Source organism: Pinus tabuliformis, chromosome 8, assembly GCF_031772625.1.
Source record: "Pinus tabuliformis cultivar Carrire ecotype Pingquan chromosome 8, CPIR1, whole genome shotgun sequence".
Classification (NCBI taxonomy): Eukaryota; Viridiplantae; Streptophyta; class Pinopsida; order Pinales; family Pinaceae; genus Pinus; species Pinus tabuliformis.
In genome coordinates this window covers 448,731,872-448,751,113 of record NC_142294.1, presented here as the reverse complement: position 1 = coordinate 448,751,113, position 19,242 = coordinate 448,731,872, and positions in this window count along the sequence as shown.

The window sequence follows — 19,242 nt, the reverse complement described above, 5'->3', positions numbered from 1 at the left end:
TGGATTATGGAGTATTCAACTCGATTGTGTAGATTCCATAGTGCTCTTGAATCCTTTCTTTTTCTCTCTACTTTATCATTTGTTTGAGAAAATGACATTGCTTTTAAGTCTACATGTTAGGGTTCTTCATATTTTGTGACTACTCCTTCCCAACAATCCAAAATCTTCAAAAATATATTTATTTTAGTTTCTCATGTTGCATAATTTATACCATTCAGTATAGCAACCTATTTATTCTTATTGTTGGTGAAAGATGTAACTAGCTTATATAACAATTATATACAATTCCTTAGTATTATGGATTGGGGGGCTTCTCCCCAATTTACACACACTTAAACACTTAAGAAAGTATTCAAAACATGGTCTGAGAGGATCTTACTGATAATGGTGGCTCTTAAAACCATAAAGAAACATTCACACGATTAGTGTTTATCCCTATGAGACTTTGAATGGGATTTATACTGGTATATCATTATTATTTTTATTTTTTTTGCTTTATAAGGAAACTACTTAATCCCTAGATGGCAACATGGAATTATGGCTCACTATTGATGGTGGGATTATGCTGTAGATTTTTTTAGGTCTCTTGACACAATGTGGCTTGTTAGAGGAATACTAGCATTGAGATTCTTCCCTATGAACTCAACAAGATAGCTTACAACAACCCTCTCAAGGTTGTCTTAAACCAAATTTGGCAGTTTCTCCTTTCTTAATAATGCTTTGTTGACTATTACAATAGAAATGGTGGCCCTTGAAAAAATAATAAATAGTAGCAAATGCACCTTAATTGTGTGGTTGGAAAAAAAAATCAAGCCAACCCCATTTTTGAAGCTATCTCCAACTTAATGAATTGAGCTATAACTCTGGTACTATGAGGAATTTAAGAGAAAAAATAAAAAAGATATAGTAAAGCACATACTTACCTAGATTAAAAAACCAATTGAGGTTCATAAATGCCACATTCAAACACCATGTCAAAAAATAGTTATATAGAAAATATATAAAACTAATTTTTGAATTCAATTCAACCCCTTGTTTGATACAATCTAACTAATTATTGTAAAAATGTGCTACACTACCAAAACTAATATCTAAACAAACTTTAAACAAACTTAATAACAACTTAAAGATATAATAAGAAATCATATTGAACGACTTTAACTTCATTTCTATTTAATGTTGTTAGGATTTGACTAGGTGTTATAGACATTTTTGTGCCTTACAACTCCAAGCATGAAATGTCCATAAACCAAGGGCTCCTAAGTCCCTAAAAGTGTTGTTCTAACCCCTAAAGGAACAAGGTCAATAGATTACAGCTTCTCCCTGAAATTCTCCACCAGAAACTACTCAGAATAAGTCAAAACAGGATCATTTCAGCTGCTCCACTGGCTAGGTGCGTTGCATTGCACCTAAATACACTGTGAGGGTGCTTTGCATTTCCAAAGTCCCTTCTGTGGGGTGCGATGGGTGAGAAATGAGAAATGGAAGTGTCATTCCGCGAGTTGGAGAGACAATGGAAGCTTCCAGAATCTTCTCCTGTGACACTTGCCTCACTGAATTCGACCAAGGATGAGTAAGAGGCTTTTATTCTCCAAGTGGAAGCAAGAACTGACAGGGAGAAGACACTAATCAAATCACAAGCTGACTCATCCTCCTTACACATATCTATATATGGATCCCTCATCTCAGAGATCCAGACGCTGGAATTTTGCATATTGTAAGGAATTGTTGTTGGTTTTTTGAGACAAACATCAGAGGATTGGGTGATCTATGCTTTGTTTGAGGTGAAGAGGGGCTTCTTTGCTGGGAGGTTGATGCTGGGTTAGGAACCACTGGTTGTAACTCTTCCTGGATCTTTTCTTGTTTATCAATAAAAACTATTTGAGTTTTTCCTCCATGCTTTTGTATTGTTGATGCTTGCTACATTTGTATGGTTAACTTAAATCTGATCCTAAGTTGTTTATGAATATATATCCATGTCTTTGTATAGTGTTCTTCTTCTGTGATCTTACAGGTACTTTGCGAAGCCGGGCAAGTAAGGGAGCAGGTAGCTGGAGACTATCAAAGAAGAGAGGGATTGGATCAAAGGATTAGCGCAAGACACAGGTTAGTTCTTTCTGTTCCTCTCTATCTATAGTTCATAAAGGAAATACAAAAGTAGTTTTTCTCTGTTTGTTTCTAAGGCAATTGTCACACCTTAGTGGGATAGAGCAGTTCTAAATAGACACTTTTCCCTGTAACAAAATGGCGACTCCGCTGGGGAATGTCTAATTAGTTTGTTTGTGTATCATTCTTTGTTGTTTGTTTCATAAACTTATGAGTAGCTTTCGAATTGCATTTGCCATAACAAATGCAAAGTAGATAACTGCTGCTTCAATCCATTCACTGGATCTGTTTAAGATTTAAATAGCTAATTCACAAACTATTTGATTGCCCTTGTGGTAGCTCTTAGATCCTCCTTAGATCTACCCCTGATTGTTGCATTATTGATTGCTTTTACTCGGCCAAAAACCAAAGACTGAACTGCAAACTGTGACTCGGAACCCAGACAGATTCTCGTTTCTGGCCCAGCACAGGTACTGTTAAGAGATCTTGAATTTCAGCGCACTTCCCGAAAGGGCAACCTGCGCTGCATTTCAGATTCTATGTGTTACAGGTGCGCTGATCAGACTAGCCCTGTGCAGCTGTGGTTCTTGTGCTTCATTCTTTCCAATTCTATCTCTGAATTTTGCTGCCTGTGATCAGTATATGTCTGTCTGAGACCTCTTTTCCTTGCTGTTATTTCGCCTCCTTTGTACAAAAGAACTGTAGATGTTTTTGTGTGTTTGTTGAGTCATTTACAGTTTTCCATTGCAAAAGTAGAATAGTCGTACTGTCGTCCTTTGATTTGGATCTGTGGCAAGTGTCGATTTCGATCATAGGAGAAAGTTTGATTGCTGTTGATGGTCAATTATACTGTTACTATTGACTTTGGTCTGAATTTGTGATTTTCTAGTGTCAAGAACAAGTGTTCATTTCAAAATCGCAAGGTGTCGTAATCATCTTTGTTTTTGATTTCGAAAAAGAGCTTGTTTATATTTGTCGCTTGAAAAGAAATTCAGATTTGTACATCAACTTTCTTTTTAGCATCAAAACTAAGAAAGTCGAAAACAAATACATGCATGCGCATTTGCATATAGATAGTCTGTTTGGCTTGATTTAGGAAAGTGCATTTACAGTGTGCTCTTTGCTCTTTGTGAAAAGATTGTGTCTTTCTTTTCCTCTAAGTAGCTAGGATTTTCATTGCACAAAAGAGATAAAAGTTTGTTTATAATCTTTAGATTGCATTTTAGGAATTACATCTACATCTCGTGGTGAACCCAAAAGGAAAACTTCATAAGCAAGATCAACTTAAAATAAATTCAATGAATCTAACAACGCTTTGGAACTTAACGCACAACATTTAGAGGTCTAGGCTAGAGACGTATTCCGGCGTCGTAAAGCCTGGTAACTGTTCTCCTCACTGATGGTTGGGTGATTCCTCCACTTTGAGACGATAAGTGCCGGTACGGACTTGTGCTCCCACGTGCCGTCGAGTATATTTTGGGAGACCCCTATAGGCTTAAATCCTTTATCCTTAGGAAGTCGTGTCTGCCGCCCTATCGATCGCAATGCACTGAACACAGCATTCGGGAAGATTGAATGTCGTACCGTGAAAAGTATTCTGCAGTTTTGCGATTGGTTTGGTACTCCCTCTACCTATATCTCCAGAGTAGTCCCTTTTCTTCCTTTTCAGACTCCTTAACAGAAAAGGTCCATCTGAGCACTTGTCACTTCAGGCTCATTAAAAATCGAAGGAGACCAGAGTCATCTTTTGTTTTTTCTCGACTCTTAAAAACTGAAAAAACAAGTTGTGTCAAAGCGTCTAAAATTTATTTTAAATGGAATATTCATTACCCTTTCCTACATTGATCTTGGGTTGAGAAAATGGAGTCTACCAACCAAGGAATTCCCCTTGGAGGAAATCCTAGTCCCTTCTCCTCTTGGGGAGATGTTGGTGCGCCCCATATGGCCACATTGTTGCTTCCAGGATTGACAATTAGTTTGCCTGTATGGCTCTACTCAACCTCTGTCGTTCAGAACACCACTATTCCTAAACAATCAAATCAGCAATTAGACGAATCCAAAGTTACCCACCAACCTTCTACTTCCTCTAATTCTTCCTCTCCTCCTTCCTCTTCGCTTGTCGGGGCTGGTAAAGCCGAAAGTCAAGTTCCTAAGGAGAAGAAGGAAAAGAAGAAGAAAGAGAAGAAGAAGAAGGAGCCAAAAGCGAATGGGGGCAAACGAGTGTCGTCTAACGAAAATCCACACACTGCACCGACCAGGCCTAAATCGCCATGTGTCATTTGCAAAGGAGACCACTTTCACAGAGATTGTCCTTGCATCCCTCGGATCTTAAGGGAATGGTCTCCTCGTTTGCACAACCCGGTGTCGTCAACCTCTGATGATCATGTTGAAGACACACCGTCGACTAGTGAAAGTGAAGCCCCAGGAAAAAAAGGAAAATATAGATTTCCTTGTAAACTGTGTGAAGGCGATCATGCCGTTCACTGTTGTCCCTTCTTAGACGAAGCTAAAAGAGTTTTGGATGATCGTCCGGTTTCACCATTACGACTTCCTCCTCGATATAAAAAACTCTTGCCGAGTCTGTCACTAGTCGAAAATCCGACTGAGCAGCTCAGGTGGTCGGCCGAAGCATCTGTCATTGAAGATGAACCATCTGAATCCATACTAGACGAAAGTCAAAAGGTCGAGGTGGCAGTTGACCCGGTGTTGCCTTCAGAGGTTCCATCTTCAGATGAAACAATCACTGAAGAGAACAAGGATGACACCATCCAAATTCTTTTCATAAGCACAGACTCCAACGAACATGGGGGAAATTTACCCGTTCCTTTATCGCAGGAAGGAAGTTCGTCAGAGTCATACCCGGCCGTCTATTCGGTCCCACCTCCAAGCAACCTAGTTGTCTCCTTCGACTGGAATCAACTAGGCAGACCCCATTTACTGGCTAGTGTACCATTCCAAATTATTGTTCAGATATATAGAATGGTTATGGTTGGTACCATCATAGATGAGGGGCTTCTGCGAGTATCCTTTCCTCAACTGCTTGGAAAGCGCTTGGTTCGCCATCGCTTTTGCCTGAGATGAGAAATCTGACAGGCTTTGATAAAGGAACCAATCGACCGTTAGGGATCCTTCCCAATGTACCCATAACATTGAGAGGGAAAACCATTCACATGAACGTTATGGTAGTTCAAGGACCCCTGGATTACAATCTACTATTGCATGAGAGCCATTGTCTCATCACTCTTTAGAGTGATGTGTTTTCCGCACGAAGGAAGAGTGATCAAGCTCGTGGACCAGCTTTCATTTCCTGTATCACACATAGCAAATAGTCATGTACCATCCCTGAATGGTCTTTTCACGCAAGAAATGTCTCAATCTCCGGTCCGTCCTCCCGATGAGCACGAGTAATTCGAAGGGATATGACTGAAACCCAGGGGCATGCACCCTAGTCTGCTTCGGCAGAAAAACTTCGGGTATAGGGTAGGTTTTCGCGGGAGAATATGACTAGTCTGTACCCCCATCCGTGATTGGAAGAGGGGGTTATTCTAGAACAAGATTCTCTTGTCAAAGTTATGTGAGTTGGCGAGCACCACCACTCACCTTTGTTTATCTCAGTAGACATCACCGAAGAAGTGTTTTGTTTGCACTGTGAATAGAACAATCTTTGGGTAACCTGTAAGAGGTAGGCCTCTCTCGATAAAACAAATGTTTCAACGGACTAAAGAAGGGGTAACTTTGAAACTCTGTCTTATACCTGGGGGCATGCAAACCTTTTGGAATGCAAGCAAAGAGCGACTATTTATTTTTTAAATTTTTAGGACCTCTACCCCTTTAAACTCGTAGGATTGGTCGTTTCCTAACTTGCATAAAGAAAGGATGTGGGGCAAATCTCTAAAAGTTGTCGTTTTATATGAGACATTCTTATCATACGACTGGATTAATCGAGCAGTTTTAGCACATAGTTCAAGCTCGTTAAAAAATAAACATAAGACATGAGCAAATGTTTCCACCCGCGTTTAAGCTCATTAAAAAATGAACTATTCCCCTGTAAACAACCACCGTGAATGAAGTACTTCAGCCGTTAAAGCCTTGGTCGTGTTTGGACCATCACCTCCACTTTTTCATTGGCCGATCATTCACCTCCATTTGATTGTTTACCCATTTTGGGGAACAGCTGCGAAGAGTGATTTCACTAGCCATCCTTGTGACACTGTCGTGATTGGAAAATTCCACACCTTACTTGGAATTAGCTGCTACCCGTTTTATCACTCGTTCCTCAAAAGACGAGTCTTCTTTAAGCTCTTTTCAACTGACCTATAAAATATGAAAAGATTGTCAAGTCCTCGGCCTTCCAGCTCGTTAAAGGGACAGGAAGTGCTATCCCTCCTCTAGATTTTAATATTTTTGGACCTAAGGGATTATTACACAAAAAGATCGAGCGCTTGTTCTGTTCGGCTCGTTAAAACTATCAAAAATTCATCCCTTCTGTATTGTTTTATACTTTTTCGGACTTAAGGGATTAGATGACAAAAACGGAATTTTGGAGTTACCTTTACGTGCCTTTTCAGACTCTCTAAAATTGAAAAGGACCGACTTATCTTTGTCGTTAAACTCATTAAAAAGATTAATAGCGACAAACTTGTCTTTAGACGAGAACGAGTTTCACTATCGCTAGGCTCGTTAAAACATAGCGATGGGTTTGCCCGAAGGGAAAATTATAGAACAAGCATATGTTATCCTCCTCAAGCTTGACAAAAATAAAGAGGTACTGGTCAGCAATGACTGGGGAAAAATTGGGAAGAAAACTCAAAGAATCTTTATTGGTAGCAAGTCGCTCTTGAACATGACACTTCCACTCCGTGTCCGAGTCGGGTTGGATTGTTTCATTCACCGGTCACATCGCCATGGTCACGCCATACCATCCACATCTGCGGTTAATGCTACCAATCCATCACATCAGTGTCGCCGACATGTTCAAGAGAAGTCATCCAGAGAAGCCACCTGTGTCTCACCCACTACCATACATTATACTCCATTCTTTCATGACCGTCACCCTGAACCGTATATCATCAGATCGTTTTCTCCTCCATCAAAATCATTTTCTCCGTTCGGTGTCATTCATGTGGGATTCATCAAGGCCCTCCTATGACGGATAACTTCTTGTCGACATCAGCTCATTATCCAAGAAGTTGATCTAGGAACACCCCATTTAGTACTTTGAAGCTTGCATGCCTTAATGGCAAGTTTCTCACTTCCGGCAAAAGGTTTACATCAATGGCCTTCGACCGAAAGAATTTGCGTGGTGTTCGATGCGAAGTCCTTTATTCACACCACGTGGATTGTACTACAGTACCTTGGGGATCATTATCATTATCGGTGATTCCTCTCGTGCTTGTTAACAGTTTACATCATTGACTGGTAATCAAGCAATGTCTTTCCATGTTCGACTTCGAAACATTTCTCACATGGATCGACTTGTACTTCGAGTAAAGATCAGACGAGATTGAAGACCCCGGATCTAGTTTCATCCATCAGGGCTGCGATATATATTCAGGGAAATAAATACATCAAATGTACAACATTGCAGCACAGATAATCATCCTACCAAAAGGATGATGGCTCTATCAGAATCATCAGTCTACACTCAGACGATTGTCTGTCCTATGTACATAAAAATGAATTTATAAAGCTAAGCATGGGAATGCCCGCCTCAGCTAGATCATGAAAATAGTATGAAGATAATGTATTGTATTGTATCTTATTACAGGTCTCCTCCCAGCATTTAAAGAACTTCGGATCCTCATAATAAACCATTTCATGCGACACCAAAAGGTTAAAGGCCTCATACTTTAGAGGGCAACTGTTATAGACATTTTTGTGCCTTACAACTCAAAGCATGAAATGTCCATAAACCAAGGGCTTTTAAGTCCCTAAAAGTGTTGTTCTAACCCCTAAAAGAACAAGGTCAACAGATTACAGCTTCTCCCAGAAGTTCTCCACCAGAAACTGCTCAGAATAAGTCAAAACAGGATCATTTCAGCTGCTCCATTGGCTAGGTGCGTTGCATTGCACCTAAATACACTGTGAGGGTGCGTTGCATTTCCAAAGTCCCTTATGTGGGGTGTGATGGGCGAGAAATGAGAAATGGCAGTGTCATTCCGCGAGGTGGAGAGACAATGGAAGCTTTCAGAATCTTCTCCTGTGACACTTGCCTCACTGAATTCGACCAAGGATGAGTAAGAGGCTTTCAGTCTCCAAGTGGAAGCAAGAACTGACAGGGAGAAGACACGAATCAAATCACAAGCTGACTCATCCTCCTTACACATATCTATATATGGATCCCTCATCTCAGAGATCCAGAGGCTGCAATTTTGCATATTGTAAGGAATTGTTGTTGGTTTTTTGAGACAAACATCAGAGGATTGGGTGATATATGCTTTGTTTGAGGTGAAGAGGGGCTTCTTTGCTGGGAGGTTGATGCTGGGTCAGGAACCACTGGTTGTAACTCTTCCTGGATCTTTTCTTGTTTATCAATAAAAACTATTTGAGTTTTTCCTCCATGCTTTTGTATCGTTGATGCTTGCTACATTTGTATGGTTAACTTAAATCTGATCCTAAGTTGTTTATGAATATAGATCCATGTCTTTGTATAGTGTTCTTCTTTTGTGATCTTACAGGTACTTTGCGAAGCTGGGCAAGTAAGGGAGCAGGTAGCTGGAGACTATCAAAGAAGAGAGGGATTGGATCAAAGGATTAGCGCAAGACACAGGTTAGTTCTTTCTATTCCTCTCTATCTATAGTTCATAAAGGAAATACAAAAGTAGTTTTTCTCTGTTTGTTTCTAAGGCAACTGTCACACCTTAGTGGGATAGAGCAGTTCTAAATAGACACTTTTCCCTGTAACAAAATGGCGACTCCGCTGGGGAATGTCTAATTAGTTTGTTTGTGTATCATTCTTTGTTGTTTGTTTCATAAACTTATGAGTAGCTTTCGAATTGCATTTTCCATAACAAATGCAAAGTAGATAACTACTGCTTCAATCCATTCACTGGATCTGTTTATGATTTAAACAACTAATTCACAAACTATTTGATTACCCTTGTGATAGCTCTTAGATCCTCCTTAGATCTACCCCTGATTGTTGCATTATTGATTGCTTTTACTCGGCCAAAGACCAAAGACTGAACTGCAAACTGTGACCCAGAACCCGGACAGATTCTCATTTCTGGCCCAGCACAGGTACTGTTAAGAGATCCTGAATTTCAGCGCACTTCCCGAAAGGGCAACCTGCGCTGCATTTCAGATTCTCGGTGTTACATGTGCGCTGATCAGACTAGCCCTATGCAGCTGTGGTTCTTGTGCTTCATTCTTTCCAATTCTATCTCTGAATTTTGCTGCCTGTGATCAGTATATGTCTGTCTGAAACCTCTTTTCCTTGTTGTTATTCCGCCTCCTTTGTACAAAAGAACTGTAGATGTTTTTGTGTGTCTGTTGAGTCGTTTACAGTTTTCCATTGAAAAAGTAGAATAGTCGTACTGTCATCCTTTGATTTGGATCTGTGGCAAGTGTCGATTTCGATCATAGGAGAAAGTTTGATTGCTGTTGATGGTCGATTATACTGTTACTATTGCCTTTGGTCTGAATTTGTGATTTTCTATTGTCAAGAACAAGTGTTCATTTCGAAATCGCAAGGTGTCGTAATCATCTCTGTTTTTTATTTCGAAAAAGAGCTTGTTTGTATTTGTCGCTTGAAAAGAAATTCAGATTTGTACATAAACTTTCTTTTTAGCATCAATACTAAGAAATTCGAAAACAAATACATGCATGTGCATTTGCATATAGATAGTCTGCTTGGCTTGATTTAGGAAAGTGCATTTACAGTGTGCTGTTTGCTCTTTGTGAAAATATTGTGTCTTTCTTTTCCTCTAAGTAGGTAGGATTTTCATTGCACAAAAGAGATAAAAGTTTGTTTATCACCTTTAGGTTGCATTTTAGGAATTACATCTACATCTCGTGGTGAACCCAAAAGGCAAACTTCATAAGCAGGATCAACTTAAAATAAATTCAATGAATCTAACAACGCTTTGGAACTTAACGCACAACATTTAGAGGTCTAGGCTAGAGATGTATTCCAGCGTCGTAAAGCCTGGTAATTGTTTTCCTCACTGATGGTTGGGTGATTCCTCCACTTTGAAACGATAAGTGCTAGTATGGACTTGTGCTCCCACATACCATCGAGTATATTTTGGGAGACCCCTATAGGCCTAAATCCTTTATCCTTAAGAAGCCGTGTCTACCGCCCTATCGATCACAATGTACTGAACACAGCATTCAGGAAGATTGACTGTCATACCGTAAAAAGTATTCTGCAGTTTTGCGATTGGTTTGGTACTCCCTCTACCTAGATCTCCAGAGTAGTCCCTTTCATTCCTTTTCAGACTCCTTAACAGAAAAGGTCCATCTGAGCACTTGTCACTTCAGGCTCATTAAAAATTGATGGAGACTAGAGTCATCTTTTGTTTTTTTTCGACTCTTAAAAACTGAAAAAACAAGTTGTGTCAAAGCGTCTAAAATTTATTTTGAACGGAATATTCATTACCCTTTCCTACGTTGATCTTGGGTTGAGAAAATGGAGTCTACCAACCAGGGAATTCCCCTTGGAGGAAATCCTAGTCCCTTTTCCTCTTGGGGAGATGTTGGTGCACCCCATATGGCCACATTGTCGCTTCCAGGACTGACAATTGGTTTGCCTATATGGCTCTTCTCATCCTCTGTCATTCAGAACACCACTATTCCTAAACAATCGAATCAACAATTAGACGAATCCAAAGTTACCCACCAACCTTCTACTTCCTCTAATTCTTCCTCTCCTCCTTCCTCTTCGCTTGTCGGGGCTGGTAAAGCCGAAAGTCAAGTTCCTAAGGAGAAGAAGGAAAAGAAGAAGAAAGACAAGAAGAAGAAGGAGCCAAAAGCGAAAGGGGGCAAAAGAGTGTCATCTAACGAAAATCCACACACTGCACGGACCAGGCCTAAATCGCCATGTGTCATTTGCAAAGGAGACCACTTTCACAGAGATTGTCTTTGCATCCCTCAGATCTTAAGGGACTGGTCTCCTCGTTTGCACAACCCGGTGTTGTCAACCTCTGATGATCATGTTGAAAACACACCGTCGACTATTGAAAGTGAAGCCCCAGGACAAAAAGGAAAATATAGATTTCCTTGTAAACTGTGTGAAGGTGATCATGTCGTTCACTATTGTCCCTTCTTAGACGAAGCTAAAAGAGTTTTGGATGATCGTCCTGTTTCACCGTTACGACTTCCTCCTGGATATAAAAATCTCTTGCCGAGTCCGTCACTAGTCGAAAATCTGGTTGACCACTCAGGTGGTCGGCCGAAGCATCTGTCATTGAAGATGAACCATCTGAATCCATACCAGACGAAATTCAAAAGGTCGAGGCGGTAGTTGACCCGGTCTTGCCTTCAGAGGTTCCATCTTCAGATGATATAATCATTGAAGAGAACAAGGATGACACCGTCCAAATTCTTTTCATAAGCACAGACTCCAATGAACATGGGGAAATTTACCCGTTCCTTTATCGCAGGAAGGAAGTTCGTCAGAGTCGTACCCAGCCATCTATTTGGTCCCACCTCCAAGCAACCTAGTTGTCTCCTTCGACTGGAATCAACTAGGTAGACCCTGTTTACCAGCTAGTGTACCATTCCGAATTATTGTTCAGATATATAGAATGGTTATGGCTAGTACCATCATAGATGAGGGGACTTCTATGAGTATCCTTTCGTCAACTGCTTGGAAATCACTTGGATCGCCATCGCTTTTGCCTGAGATGAGAAATTTGACAGGCTTTGATAAAGGAACCAGTCGACCGTTAGGGATCCTTCCCAATGTGCCCATAACATTGAGAGGGAAAACCGTTCACATGAACGTTATGGTAGTTCAAGGACCCCTGGATTACAATCTACTCCTTGGACGAGACTATATTGATTGCATGAGAGCCATTGTCTCATCACTCTTTAGAGTGATGTGTTTTACGCACGAAGGAAGAGTGGTCAAGCTCATGGACCAGCTTTCATTTCCTGGATCACACATAGCAAATAGTCATATACCATCCCTGAATGGTCTTTTCACGCAAGAAATGTCTCAATCTCTAGTCCGTCCTCCTGATGAGTGCGAGTAATTCAGAGGGATATGACTGAAACCCAGGGGGCATGCACCCTGGTCTGCTTCGGCAGGAAAACTTCGGGTATAGGGTAGGTTTCTGCGGGAGAATATGACTAGTCTGTACCCCCATCCGTGATTGGAAGAGGGGGTTATTCTAGAATAAGATTCTCTTGTCAAAGTTATGTGAGTTGGCGAGCACCGCCACTCAGCTTTGTTTATCTCGGTAGACATCGCCGAAGAAGTGTTTCGTTTGCGCTGTGAATAGAACAATCTTTGGGTAACCTGTAAGAGGTAGGCCTCTCTCGGTAAAACAATTTTTTTAACGAACTAAAGAAGGGGTAACTTTGAAACTCTGTCTTATACCTGGGGGCATGAAAACCTTTTGGAATGCAAGCGAAGAGCGACTATTTATTTTTTAAATTTTAAGGACCTCTACCCCTTTAAACACATAGGATTGGTCGTTTCCTAACTTGCATAAAGAAAGGATGTGGGGCAAATCTCTAAAAGTTGCCGTTTTATATGAGACATTCTTATCATACGACTGGATTAATTGAGCCGTTCCGTTTTAGCACATAGTTCAAGCTCGTTAAAAAATAAACATAAGACATGAGAAAATGTTTCCACCCGCGTTTAAGCTCATTAAAAAATGAACTATTCCCCGGTAAATAACCATCGTGAATGAAGTACTTCAGCCATTAAAGCCTTGGTCATGTTTGCACCATCACCTCCACTTTTTCATTGGCCGATCATTCACCTCCATTTGATTGTTTACCCATTTTGAGGAACAGCTGCGAAGAGGGATTTCACTAGCCATCCTTGTGACACTGCCGTGATTGGAATATTCCAAACCTTACCTAGAATCAGCTGCTACCCGTTTTATCACTCGTTCCTCAAAAGACGAGTCTTTTTAAGATCTTTTCAACTGACTCGTAAAATATGAAAAGATTACCAAGTCCTTGGCCTTCCAGCTTGTTAAAGGGATAGGAAGTGTTATCCCTCCTCTAGATTTTAATCTTTTTGGACCTGAGGGATTATTACACAAAAAGATCGAGCACTTGTTTTGTTCGGCTCGTTAAAACTATCGAAAATTCATCCCTTCTGTATTGTTTTATACATTTTCGGACTTAAGGGATTAGATGACGAAAAAGGAATTTTGGAGTTACCTTTACGTGCCTTTTCAGACTCTCTAAAATTGAAAAGGACCGAGTTATCTTTGTCATTAAACTCGTTAAAAAGATTAATAGCGACAAACTTGTCTTTAGACGAGAACGAGTTTCACTATCGCTAGGCTCGTTAAAACATAGCGATGGGTTTGCCCAAAGGGAAAATTATAGAACAAGCATATGTTATCCTCCTCAAGCTTGACAAAAATAAAGAGGTACTGGTCAGCAATGACTGGGGAAAAATTGGGAATAAAACTCAAAGAATCTTTATTGGTAGCAAGTCGCTCTTGAACATGACACTTCCACTACGTTTCGGAGTCAGGTTGGGTTATTTCATTCACCGGTCACATCGCCATGGTCACACCATACCATCCACATCTGGGGTTAATGCTACCAATCCATCACATCAGTGTCACCGACATGTTCAAGAGAAGTCATCCAGAGAAGCCACCTGTGTCTCACCCACTACCATACATTATACTCCATTCTTTCATGACCGCCACCCTGAACTGTATATCATCAGATTGTTTTCACCTCCATCAAAATCATTTGCTCCGTTCCGTGTCATTGATGTGGGATTCATCAAGGCCCTCCTATGACGGATCACTTCTTGTCGACATCAGCTCATTATCCAAGAAGTTGATCTAGGAACACCCCATTCAGTACTTTAAATCTTGCATGCCTTAATGGCAAGTTTCTCACTTCCGGCAACAAGTTTACATCAATGGCCTTCGACCGAAAGAATTTGCGTGGTGTTCGACGCCAAGTCCTTTATTCACACCACGTGGATTGTACTGCAGTACCTTGAGGATCATTATCATTATCGGTGATTCCTCTCGTGCTTGTTAATAGTTTACATCATTGACTGGTAATCAAGCGATGTCTTTCCATGTTCGACTTCGAAACATTTCTCACATGGATCAACTTGTACTTCGAGTAAAGATCAGACAAGATTGAAGACCCCAGATCTAGTTTCATCCATCCGGGCTGCGATATATATTCAGGGAAATAAAGACATCAAATGTACAACATTGCCGCACAGATAATCATCCTACCAAAAGGATGATGTCTCTATCAGAATCATCAGTCTACACTCAGACGATTATCTGTCCTATGTACATAAAAATGAATTTATAAAGCTGAGCATGGGAATGCCCGCCTCAGCTAGATCATGAAAACAGTATGAAGATAATGTATTGTATTGTATCTTATTACAGGTCTCCTCCCAGCATTGAAAGAACTTCGGATCCTCATAATAATACATTTTACTCGACACCAAAAGGTTAACGGCCTCATACTTTAGGGGGCAACTGTTATAGACATTTTTGTGCCTTACAACTCCAAGCATGAAATTTCCATAAACCAAGGGCTCCTAAGTCCCTAAAAGTGTTGTTCTAACCCCTAAACGAACAAGGTCAACAGATTACAGCTTCTCCCAGAAGTTCTCCACCAGAAACTGCTCAGAATAAGTCAAAACAGGATCATTTCAGCTGCTCCACTGGCTAGGTGCGTTGTATTGCACCTAAATACACTGTGAGGGTGCGTTTCATTTCAAAAGTCCTTTCTGTGGGGTGCGATGGGCGAGAAATGAGAAATGGCAGTGTCATTCCGCGAGGTGGAGAGACAATGGAAGCTTCCAGAATCTTCTCCTGTGACACTTGCCTCACTGAATTCGACCAACGATGAGTAAGAGGCTTTCAGTCTCCAAGTGGAAGCAAGAACTGACAGGGAGAAGGCACTAATCAAATCACAAGCTGACTCATCCTCCTTACACATATCTATATATGGATCCCTCATCTCAGAGATCCAGAGGCTGCAATTTTACATATTGTAAGGAATTGCTGTTGGTTCTTTGAGACAAACATCAGAGGATTGGGTGATCTATGCTTTGTTTGAGGTGAAGAGGGGCTTCTTTGCTGGGAGGTTGATGCTGGGTCAGGAACCACTGGTTGTAACTCTTCTTGGATCTTTTCTTGTTTATCTATAAAAACTATTTGAGTTTTTCCTCCATGCTTTTGTATGGTTGATGCTTGTTACATTTGTATGGTTAACTTAAATCTGATCCTAAGATGTTTATGAATATAGATCCATGTCTTTGTATAGTGTTCTTCTTCTGTGATCTTACAGGTACTTTGCGAAGCCGGGCAAGTAAGGGAGAAGGTAGCTGGAGACTATCAAAGAAGAGAGGGATTGGATCAAAGGATTAGTGCAAGACACAGGTTAGTTCTTTCTATTCCTCTCTATCTATAGTTCATAAAGGAAATACAAAAGTAGTTTTTCTCTGTTTGTTTCTAAGGCAACTGTTACACCTTAGTGGGATAGAGCAGTTCTAAGTAGACACTTTTCCCTGTAACACTATGCCTCTTGTTAACGTTTCCATACATCATGATGTAGACCATCTACATTCAGTTAATTATGTTGTTTCAACATGTTTGTAATTTTGTACAAGCCTGTAGGGTATTGATACTTCGCAATAATGTATTCCAAATCATAATAACTCTATTTATCTAACCAAGGCTGGAATTTGAAATTTGTTCATGCATTTTCGTTAAATAGGTCATTGCTTAGTTAAAAAAGAAAAAAATATGGTGTTTACTTGTTTTTCATGCAATTTCATTAAATAGGTCATTTTAGTAAAAAAGAGAATCATTTTTGTTAAATAGGTCATTGCTTATTTAAAAAGAGAACTGATTTATACAGAATCAGTCAATTGAACTACATATTTATATTAATTTTTTACATGTTTTTCATCCATCCCTATTTACATTTTTATTAGCGGTAAAATACATCTAAAAGCTCCCAAAAAAAAATGTTCAGTGGAATTTAAAATTCCAAATCTGTATCTAACAAATTAGTTTAGTTGAGATGTGGATAATTAATCACTCTTATTTAATTGATATGCTTATTGATCTGAAAGGCCCTCTACAACCAAGTATAAGGTAGATGTGTAGGTGTAATGTAAGTATGTAAACAATAGTATAGGGTAGATGTGTAGGCGTAATTTGAGTATGTAATCAGTAGTATAGGGTAGTGTTGTGCTACACAACAACCCTCCCAATTTCAAATTTTTCATATAAAACTTTAATAAGAAATGGGTCCCCTTTTAGAATAGAAATAAAATCTATAAAACGTTTGAAAATAAGTTTTTAGAATAGGTTATATAAAATTTTCATTTAGGATAGGTTAAATCGCAATCACAATTTACAAATCTATCGAACCCATGAAATTCCTCTTGATAAGGACCTATCTGATACGAATTATAATAAAACCTTATCATAAAGCTTTATCGAGAAAAAACATTATAAAAGGCATATTTCACATCGCGCACATCTTTTATTTCAATAGTGAACTTAAAGTCTTCCATTGAGATCCATCAATGTGATAATTCTATTGGAAATCACATATCACTACTCATCAACAAATCGCTCCAAGTCTTCCATAGAAAACCTCTAATGCGATAAGCTAATTGCAATCGTGCATCGCTGAAATCATAAGGCGTATCCAAAAAGCTCCTTTGAAATCTTCATATGTGATTTTAGTATCATGAAGCGCACTTTTGATAAAAGGAAAAACACAAAATCTCATGAACTTGTGCGGTTTAAAGTTATAAATCAATTATAAAGAAAATTTAAACACTTTACCAATTTTAAAGCATGTCACCTCCCCATGCCATCTCACTAATGATCACAATCGCAACCATGCAAAGGAACCATTTAAGCACGACACTTGTAACTCCTGATCTGCGATATGCAATTATCACTAATCACCGATTGAAAAGTCATGATACCCATACTATAAAGGATCGTTATAAATTTGCGATGCGACATATCATTAGGGCATTAAAGTTGCAGATTGGAAGTTATGGGGAAATCATTAATAAGCAGTTATGGTTGAATCCTTCAAGGATTTCATCCATTGTGGCTTAATATATCATAGATCCATAACATCTATTTCAATTAATTATTGTTAGTACTGTTCATTGCATATTAGATTTCAACAATTATTTCCATAGTTACGTCGTTCTGTTTCATTTTGCAGAGCGAATCTGAAATCATGAATCCAGCAAAAATGACTAAGAAATCTCAGAAAGTAAAGGTCCACATCGTAACGAAAGATGAACCAGCAAAGTTGGTATTAACAACTGATAGTACCAATGTAAGCCTCAAAAATATTTCATGGGAGGGCATATATAATTGACTCAAAGCCAAGGATCCAAGAAAAATTGAAGAAGAAGGAGAAACAACTGGTTCAATTGATAAATCAGAAAATACTCTTAACGATTTAGCCAACTCCTTCCTCCACAGAATAGCAGCTCATGTGAAAGTGTTACCATGAAATGACATGGTGAGATGGGTTATAGAAAGTATCAACATAATCGACAGAGCCTTCTATACAGCCAATGGAAGGATGCTCAAGACATTCAGGGTAGAAGATGTCAAGAAGATGTATCATTTGCTGGAACCCCAGAAACATTACAATAAAGCATTTTCAGAAGCTTTGTCCAAGGAGAACGATATAGAGTCGGACCCTATTAGGCAATGGAGACATTTCCCGAACAAGCATAAGCATGAATCTTTTGGTATGTATTCTGTAGACTCCTTAACATGTCCTTATTGCTATGCTGGCGCTATGATATGTAGACTCTTTGTAGTCTATGATTCAACTATGTTTGCCATAGAAATGGTTCCTTTAATGGAAGCAGCAATCCACTCTTATATCATGGATTGGGCAACCATTTTATCAGATAAAATGGCTAACCAAATCCCCAATTATAGAAGAAATAGGTTTGTAACTACCCGGACAATACCCCCATTCTATATGAGCACCTACATCATGGATACCTTCTGTTTTAATTCTGACTACCACATTATAGGTTGGAAATGGATGCCTCAAGACCCGAAACCTATTCACATTTATCATAAGTATTTGTGGAAGGCCCATTATAAAGATCATATATATAGAATTTTTGATGGTTTTGTTCTACCCGTCCATCAAGCCATATTCAACAAAACTGCTCCTCGGTTATCTAGTGAGGCCAGCATTGACCCAACATCAATCGATAGTTGGTTCACTGAAGAAATATTTACCTATGTCAGACTTTTTGGTGGCACCACAGATCCACATGTTCTCCCCTTGTACATTCGTGATAAGTTATTGGTGAGAGAAATAGCTTACCAGATAACAAAAACAGGAATGTCTAGGAACCTCAAAGAGTCCAAGAAACAAATGTGGCCTTCATTTTCCCTCCACTGTGGTACTTACACACTACATGATTTCAAACATATAGAGAAATAAACAGAGAGGATAAAAATTCTAAAGTTATTAGTCATTCCCAAGAGATAGTATGATCCAAGAGCAGTGGCTTACAACTTCACCACTGAGGTGAAACTTGCCAAATTGAACATGAGATAGATGAATATGATGACTTGTTCACTTCGGCTGAGTTATTTTCATGAGTAAAAAATCTATCAAATATTAAATTAGGAGCAAGGGGTAGAGATAAGTTTATGCAGTTCAGGGCGTAGAGGTTACAAACAATGCCTCTGGATTTATTGGCCACTACCCCTATGGTGCAGCAAGAAGGCCACGGTGAAGAAAAAACTATTGAGAAGAGTCTTGAAAAAGAGAAGAGTCCTGAAAAGGAGAAAAGTCCCAAAAACGAGCAGACAAATGAAAAGACCACCGAGCTCCTAGATACCGATGTAAATATTTATTCTAGCTTAATCAAGGAATGGGAGTAGTTTGATCAAATGATCAAGAACTAGAATGACTCCCAAAACATCAATATGCCAA